General features: G+C 42.7%; 1 protein-coding gene across 1 annotated transcript in view; it reads right to left on the bottom strand.

The window, feature by feature from the left end:
- Positions 1-22112, bottom strand: part of DOCK1 (dedicator of cytokinesis 1) — a 273982-nt gene that overhangs the window by 131816 nt on the left and 120054 nt on the right. The window lies entirely within an intron of this gene.

Here is a 22112-nt window from a genome sequence, read left to right as displayed (position 1 = left end):
ACATTATACATCAAAACAAACCTCGTTAGCTCATCATCCCAGCTCATCACCCTGAGTAGAAACTTAGCTCACAAATAAAGTTCCAGCGATGTTTACTACTGCCCTTCAATGAAATCTTTGATTTATATCATCTCAGAGAGAAGCGAAACTGAATTTGATAAATAAATGCAGCCTCCATAGCTCAAGGGGGACATAAGAGATGGCAGAAGGTAGAGGGCAGGGCAACCAAAATGACAGCCCGGAGAAGAGAAGGCTCTGGGGAGACCTTCTTGCAGCTTTTCAATATTTAAAGGGGTTTATCAGAGAGATGGAGAGAGACTCTTGGCAGGACATGTAGTGACAGGACAAGGGGTGATGGCTTTCAACTGAAAGGCGGTAGGTTTAGGTTAGATATAAAGAAATTCTTTAGGATGAAGGTGGTGAGACCCTGGGACAGGTTGGATGCCCATCAGATGTGTTCAAGGTCAAGGTTGGACAGGACTTGGAGCAACCTGGTTTGGTGACAGATGTTCCTGTCCACAGTGGACCTGTGGGACTAGATGGTCCTCAAAAGATCCCTTCCAACCTGAACCACTCTGTGACTGTACAACAAGGGGATGGAGAAGCTGCCTCCTGAGAAGGGGCCACCAAGTCCCAGATCCTTCCAAGAAGGCAGAGGGAGGATTTAAAAGACTGAGGTTTACAAATGCTCAGAGGTGCTGGATGAAATGAGTGCACAGCTGTCACTCACAAATTCACAGTATCAAAACCAGAAGGCAGCTGCCAAAGCTAATAGGAGATGAATTTCAAGCAAAAATTAGAAGATACTTTTAATTTAGGCATTTATTTTTTAAATGTAGCGAGCGATGGAAGTTGAAGCTACAGAAGTCCAGCAAGGGGCTGCACCAATTCTGAGACAAGATGGTTCGATGAACGAGTCGTATTTGGAGTCAAGAAGCAATAACTCCAACAAAGGTCCCCATGGAGGCTTGGCCAGAAGGGGAGGTGAGGACACAGAGAAAGGAAGGATGGGGAGATATCTAAACATGACGTTCCTGCTTTGAACCCCATCACCTGCATCTCCTCCCTGACAGCGACATTAATCATTGGGCTTTACCCCAATATTGACTGACACCCCTCGGATTTAAAGCACGTGCTAATTATGCTCCACAACTGCCGCTAAGTATTAGTGTTTAAAGTGCTGAACCTGATTAAAAATTGAAGAAAATCAAAATGTGATGCTACTTTTAATGGTTTTTAACACGGACAGAGCCGTTTTTATTGTACTGTGTTCCAGAGAGCCACAGCCCAAGGATTAAGGACTTCACTGTCAATTGGAAACTTGTTTAATGTCATTATCAGGCTGCCCAGATTTATCACCGCTGCATAACACAACTTACTCAAATATTTTGTGCTTTTAGGATTTTCAGACTTTTCAAAATCACTTCTTATATTCCTAAGGTAAATCTTAGTCATAAACATTTTAATACCTAAAAGAATTAAGTCTTCGCACACGCAACCATAAATTCAGCATACCCCTATTTGCAAATGCTGAAGTTCCAAGGTTATTTTACAAAAAAGCTGGAGCGTTGGTACTACTCACAGCTTAACATATTATTTTTCTACACAAATATTTGACATTAGTACTAGCAACGCTATAGATGGGAATCTTTTGCTAAGCCTACGTTCTTCCAGGTCTTCCAATGTGATGCGCTACTAAATGTATTAACACCTGCATTAACAAAGTGGTTTTGAATTCAAACAAAAGGCACTGGTTTGGTTTGATTTTTTAATACATGTTGGACTATGGCAGCGTGTTACTACACTAATTTGCAAGCCGCACTACGACATTAACGTTTAAACTATCAAGAAATATACGGTGGATACAAAAATACGTTCAATTAAACCCCAAATAAGACGCTGTTGTTTAATTACTCATTCCGCAGTAAGAAATGGGGTTAGAAAGGCCACACTGATCAAAACCACACAGAACTTTTGCCTTCCCAGAGCAGCAAACAGGCTGTGAAATGGTCTTTTTTGGATTTGCATAGTGATCTTTTACCTTTGTGGTGGCCATCAGAGCTCTTCACCACGGCCCTCGTTAAACAAGGGACTAGCAACTTTTAATTGCGAGCATATGGCTAAAGGCGACCTGCCTCTTTGTGTCTGTGTTCCTTCGCTGCCATCATCCAAAATTACTGAGGGCAATTCCATTTGGGTGCCCGCATATGGGATTTGGAAACGACACTGAAGAGTCCATTTCTGAACATTACGGCCAAAATACTTCATTTTGGGTTTAGACTCAGAGCACTGATAGAAAGAACGCATTCAATTTACTTCTGACCATTTGCACTGTTCGCTTTTTTCTCTCTTACATAATTTTGTATAATTTTAATTCTTCACTTGTTTCGTATGTTATATTTTAGCTTGTTTTTTCTGTTAATTATTATGCATTAGTGCCAGACTGCTGCCTGGGCTTCCAGCCTTCAAACAACATGTAAAAGCACATAAAAGTCTGTATTTTTATGCTATATTGAAATCTGAATTACCTTATATCATTGAACGGTTCTGCGGTTTGACAGAAAAGTTGCATCAAATCCTCCTTGTAATGAAATCAGTGTTGTATAAATAATATATAATCCCAGCGAAAAGCAAATGAAACTCTCCTTATGATTGGTTACATCTGCCCTTCTTCAGTCTGTAACTTGAATTCTAAGATGGAATTCATGCTCCTTCCAGATTTCATTAAATCTGAAGCGTTTTGTTTGAAGGTAATCAAAGGTATGATCAGATATTTTATTTTTAAACAGGGCACTATTTCTCCCTTTGCATTAAGCAGTTGGAGATATAAACCTGGGATTTGGAAAGGTAATAAAATAAGCAAGACAAAAACAAAATGTTTAAAAAGTTGGCATAATATCCCTTTAAAAAAAACCATCCTACCCACACTGAGAGTTTCTCAAGACATCTTAATAAGAATGTAATTTCGCATTTGCTCTTACTGAACAAATCAAACATGGTGATTTATTATTCAGATGGGCACAAAGGATTTCTGAAATGCAAAAAGAAGGGCTATAAAAGCACAAATCATCGGTAATGACGACAAGCTAAACTGCCTTTCAAAGATGAACAAAATGCAGCCATTTAGGGGATCATACATCACGGTCTCCCAGACCCTCATTTATTTCCGAACCGTACAGGCTGCATGATAATTTCACCGGTGCAGAATTCTGCATCTGCAGGAACATCTTTATTAGGTAAGTGATTCCACAGCTCGTACACACCACCAGAGAGCAGTTCGTAACTCCCATCCTTAGGAAAACAAGCAAGTATGTTTAGTTCCCTTCCCAAAACCATTTGTGTACTGAAAATGAACTTTTCTGAACTGTAAACGCAGTGAAAATGAAAAAAAAAAAAAAATTATAAAATAAAAATAAAGGTCTACAATCCAAATAAAATTAGGACTTCTTTCTTGGTATGGATGATAAATTAACACCCCAGCAATTTGGATTCCTAATGAGACAGCATCCAACTGGAACTCCAAATCTCAGCTTTAGCTGGTAAAACCTGCTGTTATATTTTTCTTACAAAGGAAATGAAGAGAAAGGTCTAAATCCTGCTCGTACTTATACCAACGAAGGACAGAACTAACTATCATAGCTAATGAGGTTACTCAGCATTTTCCTTCTTAGAGCAGAAAACCCACAAATGGCAGTTCACTTAATCAGCTATTTAATATTTTAGCTGCACGCAGGTATTATGGGTATTATACGCATAATCTTAAATCCACTTTATCTTCAAAATGTTCCTCCAAGTTAACAGATGTGCAATTACTCACACTTTACAGATAAAGAACAGACATAAGCACGGTCTCAAATGCACTGTCCAAGCTCATGGAAAAAACTTATCGTGGAGCAAGATGCTAAATTAAATCTCTCAAATTTCTGCCTAACGTGACTCCGAGAGCCCTTATTTCTTTGTCATCACAGCCACGCTGATTATATCCTTCATCAAAGCAAGGAGCACCTCTAAGGATCTGATTGCATGAGGACCTCTTAGAAATCCAAGCCAAGTTTGCATTCACCTCAGCTGGAACAGAGGAAAACATCTAACGCTCCGTCATTTTTCTTCCAATAGCAGGTTCAAGTAAACAAATAACAGATTTAGCAAAGAAAACCAGGCAGCTATCATATAAAAATAATGATCTAATTAATGGGAATGAAGATCCAGCAATGTAAATGTATTTGCTTTTAGGAAAGATAGCACTGGTCCCAAACAACTACAGAGAGAAAAGGCAAAACATGGTCAATGTCTCCATGTTTCAAATCAAGTAAACTTCAGCTAAACTACTTCTTTCACCTAAAAAGGTATGGTTCTGTGGCAAATTAGGCTAATCCTAAACAATCATGTGCATCCCTAGTAACCTATGGAGGGGGTTGGTCTCTTCTCCCAAGTAGCAAGTGATAGGACAAGGGGAAACGGCCTCAAGTTGGGCCAGGGGAGGTTTAGATTGGATATTAGGAAAAAAATATTCACAGAAAGGGTTGTCGGGCATTGGAACAGGCTGCCCAGGAGTCACCAGCCCTGCAGGGGTTTAAAAGGCATTTAGATGAGGTTCTTAGGGACATGGTTTACTGCTAGAGTTGGGTTATGGTTGGACTCCATGATCCTGAGGGTCTCTTCCAACCAAAATGATTCTATGATTCTATCTTGTGTATTTAGTGTCAGCACTTAGGTAACCCCTCCTAATAAAAGTTACTAAATGTATATTCAATAGCAGGTACCAATGGGTGACGCTCTCCTGAGACGGAGCCGGGATCAGGAGCTCGGCGCAGAGACCCCAACCCTTGGGCTGGGCTCAAGGACAGCACCACCACGCACCATTCACCCCACGCACATGGCACCAGGGCCTTCCTTGGCTTTTCCGTTCCGACAGACCCTGAACCCAGTCCTGAACTTGCACCCCCATGTACAACACACATTTTAAACTCAGCTGAGTTTAAACACCAGCCTTCGTGCCGATCTGGAAAATGACTTTGGTGTTGGTTATCATCTTCCCCACGCTGGTGTCATCTGCAATACCTGGCAGATAACTCAAGCTTTGGCCACCACATGCTTCTCCCGGAGCTGGATTTGAGCTTGTCTCCTCGAGGACTGACAAGAACCTCATAGACTGGTCCAGAAAATTACATTTTAACGTGATGCTGTAGGACTCGCACGTTCTAGAGGAGCGTAATCATCCAAAACACCTGCTCAACACACACATCTCCCCGGGCATGGCGCTCACCAAGAGCGGCTCTCCAGCCAAAACAAGGAGGAGATGCCCCGGCAATGCCAGTAACACCAGTAACACCAGGCTGCGCGAGAAGATGAACATTTATAAACACACAGAGATGCCCAAATTTAGTACGTACTTAGCAGTGTGGAAGAAGGACCCCTCATTATAGCAGCTCTTATCTCCAGACATGCTACTAAAAAAGTGCATCTCGCTGCTCTCAAACGCAACCTGATGGTTTTATCACTCGCTCTGCAAGTCCAAGGCAGGAATTGCACCCACACAGCTGTGTGTTTTACAGGAATGAACCCACCTCTTCGACAAACACCTGAAGGAAAAGGCAATCTGGGCAGGTAGGACACTCCGTTAGACAGAAATGAATTTGCAGTCTAAGAAAATAATAATAAACAGTCTCTTTTCTCTTTGCGTCTCCCCCAGTTGAAGTCAGACCTCTCTCTCCCTTTTCAAACCTCATTTTTGACACTACGTTCCATTACGCAACAGTTGCACTCAGCATTTTTTTAAAGGCTGAAAACTGGTAAACGGGCCAAGGAAGTATTTCCATTTTCCCAGTGTATTTACTTCTACGCCCTTTTATATTAATGTGAAACATGACAATCAGAAAACGTTATTTTTCACCAACCACGATTTAAAATATCCTTATGTACACCAGTACTGTCACACATGAGCAGGACAAGCAGGAACGTGGTTCGCAACTGCAAAATCCTTTCCAATTCGCTACAAATCTACAGCAAAACGCTGTACACTTGCCTGGCTTTATAAATGGGGCATACGCATAATGCCGTGCAAGAATAATCAGCCCCGGGATAACAGCCTCTAAATATAATTATGGAGGAGATAAGAACCTTGTTTAAACTGCTTCTTCTGTCAGAGGGCTTTTCGTTTCAAATCACTAAGGTTATCTCACAATAGTATTTTCCTCTAGTACATCGTGGGACGCAGCATGCACAGCTCACATCTTCACCTTGTAAAAAGGCAACGGCATCTACTACCACTGATCTATTTGCTTCTGTTGAAGTAGCATACATATTTAAAATGCAGTCACTATCTATGCAATGTTACCTATGTCTGCTTACAGGCTGCAACCGAGAATAGATTTATTTCGGTATAGAGAAAAGCACAGAGGTCCTGGAATAGAATGAATATAAATAAAAGGAGCAAAAGAAAAAAGTAAACAAAAAGCACGGTATTTGCTGTATCAATGAGCAAGTTGATACGTTAGTTCAGAAAAAAAAATTGTAAGAAACCCAGAGATGATAAAGTGCGATGGAAACTGTGCTGTCCCTGAGCGGGGATGCAAAGCTGCTCTCGGGCACCTGTTTTTAGGGCTGAGCAGTGAAGCTGCAGAGCGAAGGCAGGAGGGAGGGGAGCAGAGTACCTGGGCAGGTAGCAGACAGGGAGAGCGACTCAGCTGCCCTCTGCCGACTGCCTGCTCTGCGCAACGCTCCTGCGATCCAACCCGCTCCCGCACGCCGAGCCGCAGCGCCAACCCAGCGCCTCTGGGAACTCGGCTCCGCGCTTCCACAGCGGTGGTTACGTGACAGCCAGGACTGTAAGGGTTTATTTACCCGCTGCTGGGCTCTATCAGCAGAGCCTGGTGCAAGGATAAAGCCGGCACAATTAAGTTACTCCAGCCGCAGCAACGCATTCGTGGGTGCAAGGGGCTGCTCCAGCTCGTCGCCTCTGAGATACTTGAGCCAGCATTTCTGCTGCATCGCGCTATGCTGATGTACTGACCCATTCGGCGCATGGTTTGGGTGCCTGTCCACACTGCGCGGTGGGCGGTGGATGCTCATGCTCATTCAGCCCGTCTGAGCCGTCACTTCGAATCAGGGGTCCCTTCAGTAAACCCGAAGATCAATAATCCTCATCAACGCTACCGATGGTGAAGACGGTGCCACCACGGACAAACTACGCAGTCCGCACCTGGTGGCACCGGGCTAAGAGGGTTTCATTTATTAAACAGCAACACTACTGAAATCCTCAAAAGGAAAGGGGACTGATCCACCGCTTCTCAACTCGGATGAATTCTCGTGCCTCTCATGACATCTTCTGTCTGTTGGACTGGCCTGATGAAATATACAACCCATTTAATTTCTAACTTTATTTTAAATGAAAAAAAACCTCTGGAAAGCCCTAAAATGATAATGTAGTTTAAAAAAAACAAAGGGAGGAAAGATGGGATTTAAATTCCAAGAACATTACTGTCGGCATTGTCAAACCGCTTTACTTTTATCTTACACCCATTTTATTCAAGGTTTAAAAGCAAATGGGAACATCCAGTCATTGAAACACTTTTTCTCCAAATAAAATGCAGCTATATAGCTTTAAACACGCACTCCAGTGAAATCCCAAATGCATCAGCATCACCCACTCTGCATCTGCTCCGGCGTTTCTGGTCTAAGTAGCGCAACTGGAAAACCGGGGTGCTTAGCAATGATAGCAACGCGTGTATCGCTTTCCAATAAATCTATTATTACCGGATAACAGAGAGAATAACCGCAGATTTTTGCGTCGGGCAGTAAATTCCCTATCCCTAAATGCCCAGTTTCTCGCTCTCCTTTTGCACCGAGCAGCAAACCCGCCGGTTCAGCCCCCGCGGCCGGTCCCCGCAGCCGCCCCCGGCCCGGTTCGGGGGGCACCCCCGCCGGCCCAGCGCTCCGCCTCCCGCCGCCGAGGCGGTTCCCCGCGGCGGGCCCGGCCCCCCGGCTCCACCCCATCGCTCCATCCGCGCTCCCTCCCGGCTGGAGGACGCCCGCCGGTCCCGCTCAACAAGTTCCCCTCCTTCGGCGGCGGGGACCCGGGTGAGAGGACCCCCCTCTCTCCCTCCCCACATCAGCGCCCTCCTCCGCCCCCCGAGCCGGGCGCCGCAGCCGATGAGGGCAGCGGGGGAGCGGGAGGCGGCGGCTGCCTCTAGCGAGCGCTCGGGCGGCCGCAGCTGAAGGAGCGGAGCGGCCGGGGCGGAGCGGCCGCGGGGCGGGCAGCGGCTCCGGCTCCGGTTCGGGGCGGGCAGCGGCTCCGGGCAGCGGCTCCGGTTCGGGGCGGGCAGCGGCTCCGGGCAGCGGCAGCCGATGCGCGACGGGCGCGGAGCGTCTGACGGCCCCGGCGGAGGGAGGGAGATGCACCGCAAAGGGAGCGCACACACCGCCGCTTCGCTTTGAGGAAGCACAAGGTAAGGCTCGGCGCTGGCAAAACCCCCCTCGGCTGTCCCACCCTCCTAAAAATCCCCCCTGCCCTGGTTTTTCCCGGTGAAAACTTCGTAGGGATGAGCATAAAGCATCGCGCTGAGCGCCAGCGTTATGCAATAGTGTCTCTGCCTGCCTGCGAACAGCTATTGCATTCAATAACTTTCATATGAGACAGATAAGGAGGGAATATCACTATACACGTCCAAACCGCTACTTTCTTCTAGAAAAATACCAGCGTTTCTTGTCGTGCTGCCTGGCAGGGGAGAGTTGTAGCTGGAGGATTTTTGGAGGATGTAAAGAGTGCTTTAGTTTTTCACATGATTGATTGCGAGGAACTACCGCTGCTTATTAACTTCAGTGCTGGGCAGTCCAAACGCAGCCCTAATGAAGCGTCCATACAACACGGCCATGGAAGAACACTGGACGTGTTCATCCAGTAACTTGCAGTACAGCACTTCATTAAAAACCCAACAAAAGCAAAAATCCCCTCCGGGGGCTGAAGCTGCCGCTGTTCTGTGAACTGTTACTACGGAGAAGCAGTGGCTCTCACGATTTAATAGACCATTCCACCCCTCGAGTCCCCCATCACCATCATCAACCCCATTTAAACGGGAGATGCCATGAAAACGCAGTAGGCAAACGGGACAAAAGGGAGCGTGGAACCGGCGCCAAAGTCATCACCTTGCATCTTGCCAGGCATCCAATGCTTTGCATCTCCATCTCACCTCCCCAGTACCAATCCTCTCCTGTGACCTCGACGTCTCGACTTAATGCCATGTTTACCCGAGTCACAGCAGCGAGGGGGATGCGGGGCTGCAGTTGGCGTGGATGGGCTTGGGGGAGGCGGGGGGGGCAGCAAGCGCCAGCAAAACAGGGACAGCTCGGCATGTCGAAAAGCAGAGAATACGCTTCTCCGCTTATGTCACCATCTCCCGGGGGCTCTGTCCCAAAGGAACCGTGTCCCCCGCCCCGCCACGAGTCACAATAGGTAATGGAGCAGTTGCGTTTGACCTTGTGGGTCTAAGCGGCCAAAACCCCGCACGAGCATCACGGAGGAAAATTTAACTCATTAGGCTCTATGGGCAGGAAGTTTGGAAAGACCTGTTTTTCCAGCCTCTGAGCATCATGATTTTTCTGCTGAATGCTGGAAAGGGGGAACAAAAGACAAACCAGTAACAGGTCACATCTAATATCAACTGGGGATTTATTCCCTCCGCTTAAGCGTCTCATCGTGATTCCTGTTCATACTCGCAGCGCCGTCAGGAATGCTGCATGTATCAAGGTTAAAATCCAGCTGCTAGGTAAAAAATCTACTAGCTAATTTAAAAATAAAAATATCACGTGACACATTACTCTCCCAGCCAGGTACCCAGAATAATTTAATGTAAAATTTCAAGCAAACGTATCTACAGTAAAAATATGACAAGCATGGAGAGCAACACATATTTCCCCACTTCAGCTGTGAAGCCTACTGGTGTTCTACCAGTCTGCCCCTGCCTTTTTTACTACAATAATACTGTTCTCTTCAAGTACTAATAACAGCTCCAAGTTAAAAGCTGGATGGGGTTTTTTTCTAGCATTATAAATGTATACAAGCAGCTCAGATAAAAATATCTCAGTGCTCAGATATTGCTAATTTATCATCTGGAGGGTTATGTTCTTCTGTACGGGGATGGCACACAGTCATTGATTTCAATAGAAATACATAATGTGTATTGCTAATCCAAACACTCATACTGAGCAGCTGTAAAATGAAATTACTGCCCCAGAGTTTAAGGTGCTGCTGTATTTAAAGCATAGAATGAGCTCACTGGGGAAGGCCGATACTAAATAAGCTGGGTTTTTTTTTGCTAAGGACGTCATGATGCCCTTGATGAAAAATATGTGTTCTTTAGGACGCTGTAATTATTAATGATGTATATTTTTAACAAGATGCTCATAATCATTCTAATCCTGAATGAAATCAGTACCTTTCCCCCAGATTGACATATTAAAAAAGAAACAGCTGGGCAACAGCACCACAAAATAAAGTATTAGTTACTTATCAAGAGGGACAGCACTTATCATTCAGTCCACCCTTCTCCTAATTAAGCTCACAAACAAGTAGCTCATAAGATCATCACTGCATTCCCCCCCCCCCCAGTTAACTGTTTCACTGACAGAAGGATTTTTGCATGAGATGCAGAGCACAGCTAATGAATTCAGAGGGGGAAAAAATAGTAGCTAAGTTCCATGGAGATGAGCATAGAGAAGGAGAATGTAGCTCAGAAGCCCAAGAGGCGAATGGCACCATTGGGGACCCAAGGCTCCTGGTCACCTCCAAACACCCCGACGGTCCTTGCGAATCCCACCACAGATTGTCCAAATGACAATGACCATTTGTTTATCCTGTTCTGGAGAATTTAAAAGCCAACTTAGCAACAGCATCCTTTGCAGCGAGCGATGGGGCAGCGAAAGGCAGGGAAACCTATTGCCAAAATCTGTGCTGGAATGTGAGGAGACCTCCACAAAGCTGTGATGTCCCGGGGTATTTCTTTATCCAACCATAGACACGTCGGACGGGGACAGCTGAGGATGTGCAGTCACATAGTTCACACGTACTTAAGATTACAGTAAATCTAGAATATCTGAGAACATTATAAAAACTCACGTGCCTGTTTAAACTGGCTATTAAAAGGTCTTATATCCTTCTTTATGACAGCCACTGTTTAAAGAACTGCTGAGGATTTGTGCAAGATATTAAAAAATATGTAAGCAACAAATCTACTTTATAGCCCAATGCTCCCTTATATTTTTACTAATCAGTTTGCAAATTAAATAGTCTTGAAGAAAATGAGATCACAAGCATATTTTAAGGGGAAAAAAAAAATCTCAGAGTGGCAAATTCAGTGGGAGTAAATTTAGTCTTTTAAAAATCAGTGCTTGCTTGTATTCTGCTTTGAAAATACTGTGTAACCTATGAACAGACACAGGTACAACTCACTAGGTATTGTCGTTCAGTTTTCAATTATTATTGACCACACAGAATGTGATCAGGGTATCCTCTTATTTTAGCAGCACGTCCCCACTTTGAAGTCTGTTTACTACCATTTTACTACATTCAGGCAAAAAACAGCCTCTCTGCTGATCCCTTAATGCTCTCAAAAATAGTTCAACTTCTCTATACGTTTGCACAGCACAGCGTCATGGTGATCAGGGCCTTAAAACTCATCTGCTCTGCAGTTACACACACAAGCACAAGGCTTATAGGCAAAAATAATTGGTTGCAAAAAGCAGAATTCAGCAATCAAACCGCAACTCTTGGTGTCCTCCTCTTTGCCTGTTTTTTCCCCCTTCAGTGGCACAAAGACACCAGGCCTGATTATACTCCTGTTAATAGTTTTTTCCAGCCAAATCCACTGCTTTCAACACAGAGGAGAATAGAAAAAGGGCCGTTTTCACAGTCTGAATTAAACAGAGATGCATTAAGGCCTCCAAGTCCTACAATATTTGGGTGCAGGTCTGAGTCTCTGAATCTATCATTACAAATGGGGATTTTTGTCCTTGTTGGAGCTCTACCACGTGCCAGGTTCCCCGGTCTCTGCACATCGCTGATCACTTGGCATCACACTCAGCCCATATAAGAGTGTTAAACATCTCACAAAAGCTACGTAGTTACGGCCAAATATATCTGATGCTGCAGCAACTGAAAAGGACGGATTGGGGTAGTTTTTGCACCACAATGTGCTCGTGTACATTCAACTGTATGGCTGAGTGCAGCCAAATTACACGGACATTTCTAATATTTGAATATTAGTATTACTTTTCAATGCAATAAGACTACAACTAGTAAAATAATATATGAAAACTAAGGAGGACAAAGTATTCACCCGTAGCCCAGTACTTAACGTTCACCAGAGCAGAATGGAGCCATCGGCCGGCGACACACAAGAAAGGACGTTTCACGGGAGGACAACACTGTTCACTGCACTGGGTTTTCCTGCAGAAACGCAACCAGTTTGCTTCCTAAAAATCTTAATCCAGAGTTTCACTCCACAGGCTAAAAACGCTGCGATGCACTGGACCAAAGAGCACGTGTAAGCACAGGGGGTTTGCACCCGATGGACCAAGATGTGCAGCACCAGCGTAGGGGCTGGATCACTGATGTCTTAGCAGCAACCGAGCACCGTGGAAGCCCTCTGCAAACTCTTGTTCTATAGGTGCTGTCTGCCTCAGCCGTATGGACATTTTTCAGCATCGGTTTTGTGTGCTGAAGGATTTTTTCTCCCATATTGATTTCTACTTGGACATGCTGCTCCTTCGGATGCAAAACCAAAGCCTTCTGCCCACCTCCAGAGAGATCATTAACTATTTTTGTAGCAGTCTACACTATTCAAAGACTTTTTCCTCTATCTGTATTTACTCTTATTTCCATTTCACCTGACACAGGAATCCCTTATTATATGTACTGAAAGAACACTGTCAAAATCCCAACCTCAACTCATGTTTGTGACATCCATGGGGAAGAGAAACAAATGGTTTGTGTTATTTTTTGCCTGCCGTGATTGCTGTAGCTTGCCTGTAAATAAAGCCCACATAGCTACAAAATTAAACCATTTTAAAAACTAAAGCGAAGGAAGATTATTCCATATAGTCTAAGCAAGAAGGAAGTGTCAAATGCTAACGAAGAAGGATTTACTTGTTTTGTGCCCTTCCCCACCTTCCCCGCTTGTTTCATGCCCTTCTGCACCTCTTCATTCTCTTTGAGCCTCCAGGAAAAACGCAGACACCTCGTCAGTAATTCAGGCACACAGAGACAGTTCTATGAAACAAGTCATAGCCGTAGCACTGAAAGCTGTAAAAGCTTTGCTTGTACCACTAAAAATGTCCAGCGCAATTTCCAATTAGTTCAAAATTGCCATTTCCTATTTAGACCTCACTTTGACCGGAATTACGAGACCTATACAACTTAAATGCTTCCATCCCGCTTCCTCAGTGACCTAAACCACAGGACTAAGAAGTCTTGTTAAAATTCAGTGAGACACACAAAGCAAAACACGGGTATGACCACAGCGAGAATGGATATATCCAAAACTATCTTTAAACTCAGCTTAACCACAGCAAACCTGGTGCCAGAGTCGTGATGCTGCTGCTTGGAACATGTTGGGGAGGTCAAAGCAGGTACAAGTTACCCAGCCCAACCATGGTGTAAATGACTTTTAAAATGGAAACGGAGGCTCTGTGATGCTCCATACAAAAGCACTTCAGCAGGTGTGTAAATTCAGGGCTGTATTTATAAATTAGTAACGGGAAAAGTAGTTTTGATCTGGTTAGTTCCTGCTCTTCTTGGGAGAATGGGCCAATGAAGTGAAATCACTCATTTTGTGTATTTATATACGAATAAGAAAAAAAAAATCTACAGCAAACCAAATCCTTCAAATAATTAGTAACTGGTTGTTCATGCCCATTTTGTTATTATATTCATTATTGTCTTCTGCACATTCAATCAGAAATGAACGAGGAGATATCCACAAGTCAAGAAATGTAACTTGGGGATCAGTTAAATACATTTTTGTGCATTAAGGCCATTGGCAACTAAAACACAGCAGCACCTCTAAGGGCTGACAAAGAGACAGATAGAACATCCCAGTGCTGAAAAGAGTAATTCAGCAGAAATTATGCTTGAACTGCCTGGTAATACCAGTAACACTGATCCATTCTGCAGACTGAGCCTAAGCTGCTGAATTCGAGATGAAATATGTGGACTTTAAGTGGTCCTAGCTGAGCAAGTTGGTGAGAATAATGTGCCATAGTCCTGCATTCACACTTTGTGATAGCATAAAAACACACAAAGCCACAATAAACATGATGCAGATTATCTGTCTAGTAGATAGTTCTGGTGCCTAAAGCGTTACCAGGCAATTCTGATTAATAATCAGGGAGTTCTCAGCCATGAACCTGCAGCTTCAGACAAGCAGAGTATGCAACTCCGACACAGGGGCATATGAATATTCTTAAGATAATCACTAATTATTACTTTAATGCACTTCCTAATCATCAATATCGGAAATAACCCATCCTAAAACTATCACCAGAATGTTTATGTTGAGATCTTACTCCACATCGTCCCCCAGGTCCACAAAACCTGGAATAAATTCATTCCACATCTCCACACCACCTTTGCGCACTCCCATTGTCTTCATTCTCCACACAGTTTTGACCCCATCAAACCAAACACATTTCCCCTGGTGACCTGGAATGAAAACCGGTGCTGCTCATCAACGCCGACCCTTCTCCCATAGTCCTCGTGTTTGATGAGAACTTGAGACCTCAGGAGCTGAGATTTGGGCATTGGCACCGTGTTCAGATTTAAGACAACTTCCCCTCACACCCGAGTCTGGCTCTTCCTTCATGCTGCTTATTTCAAAAGCATCTTAGAACCAGTTTTTGTGAAGTTCTGCAACGTTAGGGACTATTATTCACTCGCGGTACAGCAAGTAAAGCGCAGCTTTTTCTTCTCTACTAATAACAGTCTTCCAGGGTAACTAATGCTCATTTTTGTACGAGTCTCTGCTCCAGCAGAAGTCAAACTGCTTTGTGTACTCCTCCCGTCTTTCACCAACACCAGCACACTCAGGTCTAAGTGTACATTGATTAATTTACAATTACAGCAGAGCCAGAACCTGCTTGAAACCAGAAACTGTTCACAAATGTCTCCTCGAGAAGGTGACAATTACACAGCCTGTGTTTCCCAGTGACTGCTGACAGCACTGGTGTGCAAATGCAAGTCTCCCAGACTGATATTATTCCCCAATTACTATCCTGCTAACAAGGCCGGGTTTTAGACCTGAATTACCCAGCTGGTGCCTCCCAAGGCTCGTCTGCACGTAACCCTAATCCAAGTCGAAAGAGCTGACAACGTTCTGCTGCCTTACAACCACTGACCTCTGCAAAGTCATTCCCGGCTGTCACCTCCCATTTGTAGCGAGCTCCCGCACGGGCTCCAAAACGCGTTTTCCATGCAATGAGATTATCAGCGTTCCCGGGGAAGGGATTGACGTGCACACCTTGTGCTTTTCCACCCTGCACGGCAAAACGGGAGACGCGAGACCCTAGCGCGGGGTTGGAGCCTCTTACCTCATTTCTCCTCCGTGCCCTACCCAGCATTTGAAGAGCAAATAACCTGTGGTCGAAGCAGGTGCTTGCAGTCCGGCCACGTTCTCAGTCGCCAGCACCCAGATCACTCCCCGGAGCTCCGACTTTTTGCAAACCTGTTGGCTGAAGCTGAAGAACAGAACGCTGCTTTCCCTCCTGTCATTTGGTGGTTGATTCTTTGTTTGCGGGGTTTTTTCTTTCTTTGTTTTTCCTGAGAACTATTGACGTTTACTAGGAACAATTAAAAGTTACTCCTCGACAACAATGCAGACAAGGAACTGTCTTTAAGCTCTTGGTTTTAACAGCTTGCTATTTAAATTATTTAACAGAAAGTCCCATAAAAATGAAAAAACCTTCCAGTGCAAGCACGCTGGCTTCTGGACTCCTGAAGACAGAACAGTATAAGCAGAACTATTTGATCCTCCTGGCAACACATCCTCAGCAGCATCCTTAGACTGCACAGATTCACACGGCAAAATAACGTTAAATAAACCTTTGCTCCCGTTTTCATGGGAGCAAGAGCTGCATTGCACCGCAAGAAAAGAAAAGGTGTAATTCTCTTAACAGTAATGTGTTTTTTTTTCAGTACACTAAATCCCAGCAAATGTTTGACATTATAACAACGCTATGAATCGACAGGGAATATCTTTTGACATTGCATTTGTTCCATTAGGAAGTTAATAGTTGTTAACTCTGACCACAAGGGTCTTTGCTGTTTTTAATGCAAGTGGAAATCTCCTTTTAGTGTTAATATTAGTTGCATAAATGTATTATAGGAAAAGTAAGCCTTAATGTACAGAATTTTTATCACGTTAAATGGATTCCTTTTAATTTCATGCATGTAACAATACAGGAAGCAACAAAACCTAATTATTATTAAAACTTGTGTTCAGAATGCGTAGCAGACGCGTTAGAATTATGGAAGATAGCACATACCAGCTTGTGCATTCAGGGAAATTGCGTTGTTCTGTAAGGAAAACTCTTTAAACAGTTTATCCTACAATAGATTCCTGTTTCATCTAAAAATTCTACAGGCTTATTAAATCATACATTTTATTTCTAAAGCTAAAGCTCACAAAAGCATTTAAAAGCATTTATTGTCTCTCTCAGCCATTAGCTAGGATCTGATTTTTATACATCATTCCTACAGTGCCTACAAATGGATGGGGGGGGGAGGAAAGAAAAGATAAATCAAAAGCCATATGATCATGTTTATTCCAAGGGAAGACTTTCAAGGCAATTCCAAATCTCTCATATGTCATCACTGAAACCAGATGATCAATAGATCATTTTCTTTTAAGTTGTACTAGGAACCATCACAACTCTACCAAATGTTTGTAGCTTACAGTGCAATGCGTTATTTCCTAATAATGCATCCCAAAGCTGATTTTGGCAGGAGAATGTAACTAAACAGTCTAAGTTAGTAGACTTTGTTTCAGTGTGTGGAGCCTCTTAATCTTTGTTCAGTGAAGATATAACCCCCCTTATATATATATATATATACATACACACAGTGAAAACATAACCCCCCTTCACAAACTGTAATTTTCCTCGGGAGCATCCAGGAGGTTCCTTTTCATAGAAGACAATCTCCAAACCACAGGCTGAAATCACTCATTCAGGCAAATGGTAGTAAAATGCTCTGTAATTGATTGAAGTGGTGCAAACTTCTCAAAACAGGAGCATTCCAAGGCCAGGGCCATTCACCCTTCTCCTTGATAAAATACAGAATCCATAAACGCAGCAAAAAGAATGAATTCGGGATTGAGCAATACAAGAGGAGGTTCAAGAGCGAGAAAAATCAAGTTCAATGCCTAAGGGTTTCAAAACAGATTGAAAAAGAAATACTCATCTGACATTTACCAGTGCTGGTAACTCTATTATTCTACACAAGCAACTCTGAGAAAAGGAAGACGGACTGGTCCACCACATCAGTTTTCTATGTCAATAGATATACTACAGGGGATCCTGATAATAGTCAGCAGTACTTTTCATACCACACAAAATGGGCATCCCCACACCCTTGAATTGTGCCAGAAGTCACATTTTTATCCTCATACGTATATATTAAAGTCTATAAACAATTGTAACACACAGGAAAAGGTTCTGCAAACAAAAAATAACAACTGGCCAAGGTCACTCATATTTTCCAACATATTTCTCAGTACAGTTTTGCTTACCAGACATTACTTACCAATATTTAGGATACTACTATTTGATTTTTAAGTCTCTATCCTAACAACATGTTCAAATAGATCTAACAACTGGATTCCTTTTCAAAGCCTGAAAACAGTCCTAAATGAATTTAACGAGAAGTCTGAATGTCAAAGAAATAACGTATCAGAAGCAGTCTGTTTAACTCAAAATTAAGAAAAACATTTAGATTACCAGTAAAATATCCTCAGGTTGCTGTCCCTGGTGTACACAATGGTATATTTGGAATTAACATAGAACAGGCTTCCATCTTGGATTTGTTTACAGCAAGTAAATCCATTTTAAATGTCTATTTTTAGTGATATAAGTGCATTATAGCCTACATATACACTTACAAGATGACTTACAGACATGAAATAGCATTTGAAAAGCAAATATGCACTATTAAATTTTGTGATAATGTTTAGACACATAGGAACGGCATCTAAGGCAGGGGGATTTCTTGTGAGAAAGTACAACCTTGATACATCCAGAAGCCTAAAGATGTTGCATGGTGAAATCCAATTATTTACAATCCCTTGCGTTCTTTTTCCTTTAAGCTATTACATACGTGCAGAAAAACCCTCTGTGCTCTTAGTTCATGCACAGAAGTTTACAGCTGTGTGTCTAAAGCCATCGCTTGGTCTGAAAATACAGAGACTGGAATCTCTGCCTTTCATCTGATTTGGAACATGGAAAGTTTAACTCCGCTCTGCTTATTAGCACCTCTCGTCTTTGAGTATAATTCTGCGTCATAAAACTGACAGAAAGAAAATTTAAATTATAACGTAAGCTACAAACCTCCTTCTCCTTCGTTAACAAATCATCCTGGTAATTCAACACTATAATTCACCCGATAGCACAGTGACTTGGTAGAGCTTTGGATTAAGAGCAGAGGTCCTGCAAAGATTTACTTACATACTTAAGCTTTACCTGCTGACCCTGACTTGAACAGGATTGTTGGCAACCCACTGCTCCTCATAATTGGCATGTGAGTAACATCACATAGGTTTCCTGCCTAGAAATGCCCTTTGAGATGCTAAAATGAGGGGAAGAAATCTGGACAGCATCAATAAATGGGAAACGGAAAGGATTGATTTAATTGCATAAAACATGCTATGGAGAACCTGAAATACTAAACAAGGTGGTTTCCAAAACTTACCCTGAAGACTTAATACTAACTTGAGACTTTTCTGTGCATCACTTTAAAATTATTATTATTATTATTATTATTATTATTATTATTATTATTATTAAGTAGCGTCTTTCCGTATTCAAACATAAGGGAATACAGCTTCAGGGTAATCAGCCAGAAGCTTATAAACAAATCAAGGCTCACAACTGAAAAATAAGATCTGCACTTACTTAAATATTTAGCTCAGTAAACCATTTTGTGCAGGCAGGGTTTGCTTAGGGTAACTACAGACAAAAGGTTCAGATCTATTATCTGTATTTAACTGGCATCTGCAACTAAAATCGCAAGCCGAAGCCTCTATTAGCCCCGTGAACTCTGCAGTGCTCCTGCAAACCCAGAAACTCCAGCTCAGTAGTTTCCTCAAGTCTCCGAAAACCCTGCGGAGACACCGTTGTAAACACTAGTGCCTAAATAAACCAGAATTGGAGGCAACACCTTCTCCAAAACAAAAATGAGACAAAACAAAGTATTACATAAGCTCTTCTGTGTTAAATATTTAACTCGCAATCAACTGTTTGCTCAACCGGTCTTTTATTGAATGTGCACACAGTTCTCCTTGGAGACACTGAGATGCAAGTAAAGGCTTAAAAAAAAAAAAATGTACTTCTTTTGGTTGTTATCATTCTTAATCATTGATATCTATAAAATTATTAGTCCATGCTACCAGTGGGAATAGAACGCTCTGGATTAGCTAAACCCATCAGGCCTGCGCAACTGGGGAGGGGTGACATGCAATTTTTGAAGAATCAATTTATTGGCTATTAAAGACATGCTTAAAATGAAGTGCATCACAGGATATAATGCTCCATTTATCTATTTGTATTCTGTAGAATATCGCCAGACTCCTGCTTTCATCAGACTCCATTAATCCCATCTATTTAGCCAGGCCAAACAGCAATCCAGCAGCCCCAAAGATTATGGGATTACAGTGGCATCTTGATCTGAAAATTGGGACAGGTCAGAGGAACAGTAAGAAAATCTCAAACCAATACTTTGGAATAAGTTGTGTGCTAATCCATCCTACTGTCAAGTGCCAGAAAACTCACTCTGACAACTCTGGGGTATCCTAAGAGATGTTCGCAATGAGTGACTTTGAGGTCTAAGAAGCAATTTCTGTAAAGCCTCTTTTATGGCTAAAAACGCGTGCCCTCTTTTCAGACGTAATTACTGAATATTTCCACATCTTTGGAAGCGCAACATTTCACATTCGCTACCATTTCTTAGTAGTGCACAAACTCCCATTAGCAGGTTTGAAAACTAATGGATGTAATGGCTGTTGTGCTGCTGTATTTAGTTTTTTTATTAACTCATTAATTTACCAGACCATTATGGAAGATTTGCTTCCAGTATTCTCCATTAACGCAAGGGCAGAGTTTGGGGTTGTGTCAGGAGTTTTTACACCCTATTTTAGCCGTGTCTAAAGCTAATGTCTGTCCAATTGCAGGCGAATGGATCAGGTTTGTATCTTAACACAGCACCTCATTATTCACTAAAACATTCCAAAATTCCAGCCCTAGACAGACAGACAGACAGCTGGATGGATTTCTGCATCTCTTACCCTCACCACCTTTCAAAGCTGTGAACCAGTGGGACTCTGAACGCAAAATGTCCTTTAAATAAAGGCATAACTTCACTCGGCAAACATTACTATAAATAAAGAGAGCCCAAACCAGCCAGTACAGGACACTAATATTCCCCACAAAGCACCACTGACTCCTTATTTAGGGTTTCAACTGGAACAAAAAGTTCCTGACATTCATATGTAATTAATATATTTTTTCCTCTCACATTTGCATGGGATTTTTTTGAAAGCAACTTGATAACCCAGAAGCCCAACCTTGCAGTATACAGGTTGTCTACCACACACATTTATTTGTCGTCTTAACTCCTGGGAAATGTTACTGTTACTTTTAAAAACCCATAAACATTCCATTTTCCATTGACAACAGTTTCTCCATTATGTTTTCTTAAATTAAAACTCAATCTAGACTAGTTGTCAGGATTCCCTCACTTCTGCCACTTTATAAAACATGCGCTATTGCGGCACTTAAATAAAAAATGTGAAATTCCCAAAGAGTTAATAGACGAGAGAATTTTAATTAATAATGTATTTCAAACACCACACCTGAAAGTCCCTTTACTCATTTTCCATTGTACTCTGAGTCCTTCTGAGGGCACATCGGTGTTTAAACAGGAGATACACGCAGAACACTTGGATTAAATGGGAATTCTGTAATTCAGTAAATCTCAGCATTAGGGAGAAATTTGTGCAATAGGAGACTAAGCCCTACACCTTGAAATGAGGTGTAAAAATGAGGTCTTAACTATCCACTTACTACAGATCCCATATGATGTGTATAGGGAGAGAGCTGCTGGGTTCTTTGCTATGTGCTTGTTAAGCAGTTGTCGTCTTTTCATCCTTGACAAGGTGCTTCTATTCCAATAGCAGATTAAGGCATTTCTGTGAATTACCACAGGTTTTGTGTGGGCTTTTTTGTTTGGCTGGTTTCTTTGTTGGTTTGGGGTTTTTTGAGCGCTTTAGGATCCTTTGGGATAAGCAGCTCTATTAAAAAGGCATGAGTTGCTTTGCATTGGAAGCAAAACCTTAACTGATACACTGCTGACTTCTCCCAAAACTTAAATACCACATAAATTTTACGCGTACAGCAGTACCAACCAGTCACTAATAATATTTAATCGATATCCAGGTTTTAGGTTTAGCGATGAGGTACGTTTTTTACAAAATCCAAATAATCACAGAACGGTTGGGGTTGGAAGAGACCTCTGAAGATCATCTAGTTCAACCCACTCACTAAACCAGGTTCACCCTATAAAGACCAATTAATTTCTTGCAAAAATGCAGAATACATTACACAAATGAAACACGGTCTTTAAGCAAGCGTATTGTAAAAAATAACGCTAGTTAGATATTTCTGTGCATGTCCTCTGCAAAGGGGGCTACAAAAACTGCTGTGTGCCACAAAACCCGGGTTTAGCCCCGCTAGTATCGGGTTTTGTGACCCGGCACAAGTCCCGTCCTGCTCCCAGTCCTACTACATCACCTGTAGCCCAGGAACAGAATGACTTTACCCTCTCTGAGGAGCGGGTGTTAACAAATAGGGATAAA

The sequence above is a fragment of the Streptopelia decaocto genome (assembly GCF_964273445.1).
Source record: "Streptopelia decaocto genome assembly, chromosome: 5".
Lineage (NCBI taxonomy): Eukaryota > Metazoa > Chordata > Aves > Columbiformes > Columbidae > Streptopelia > Streptopelia decaocto.
Note: the sequence above shows the minus strand (reverse complement) of the source record. Positions and strands in the feature narration are given on the sequence as shown.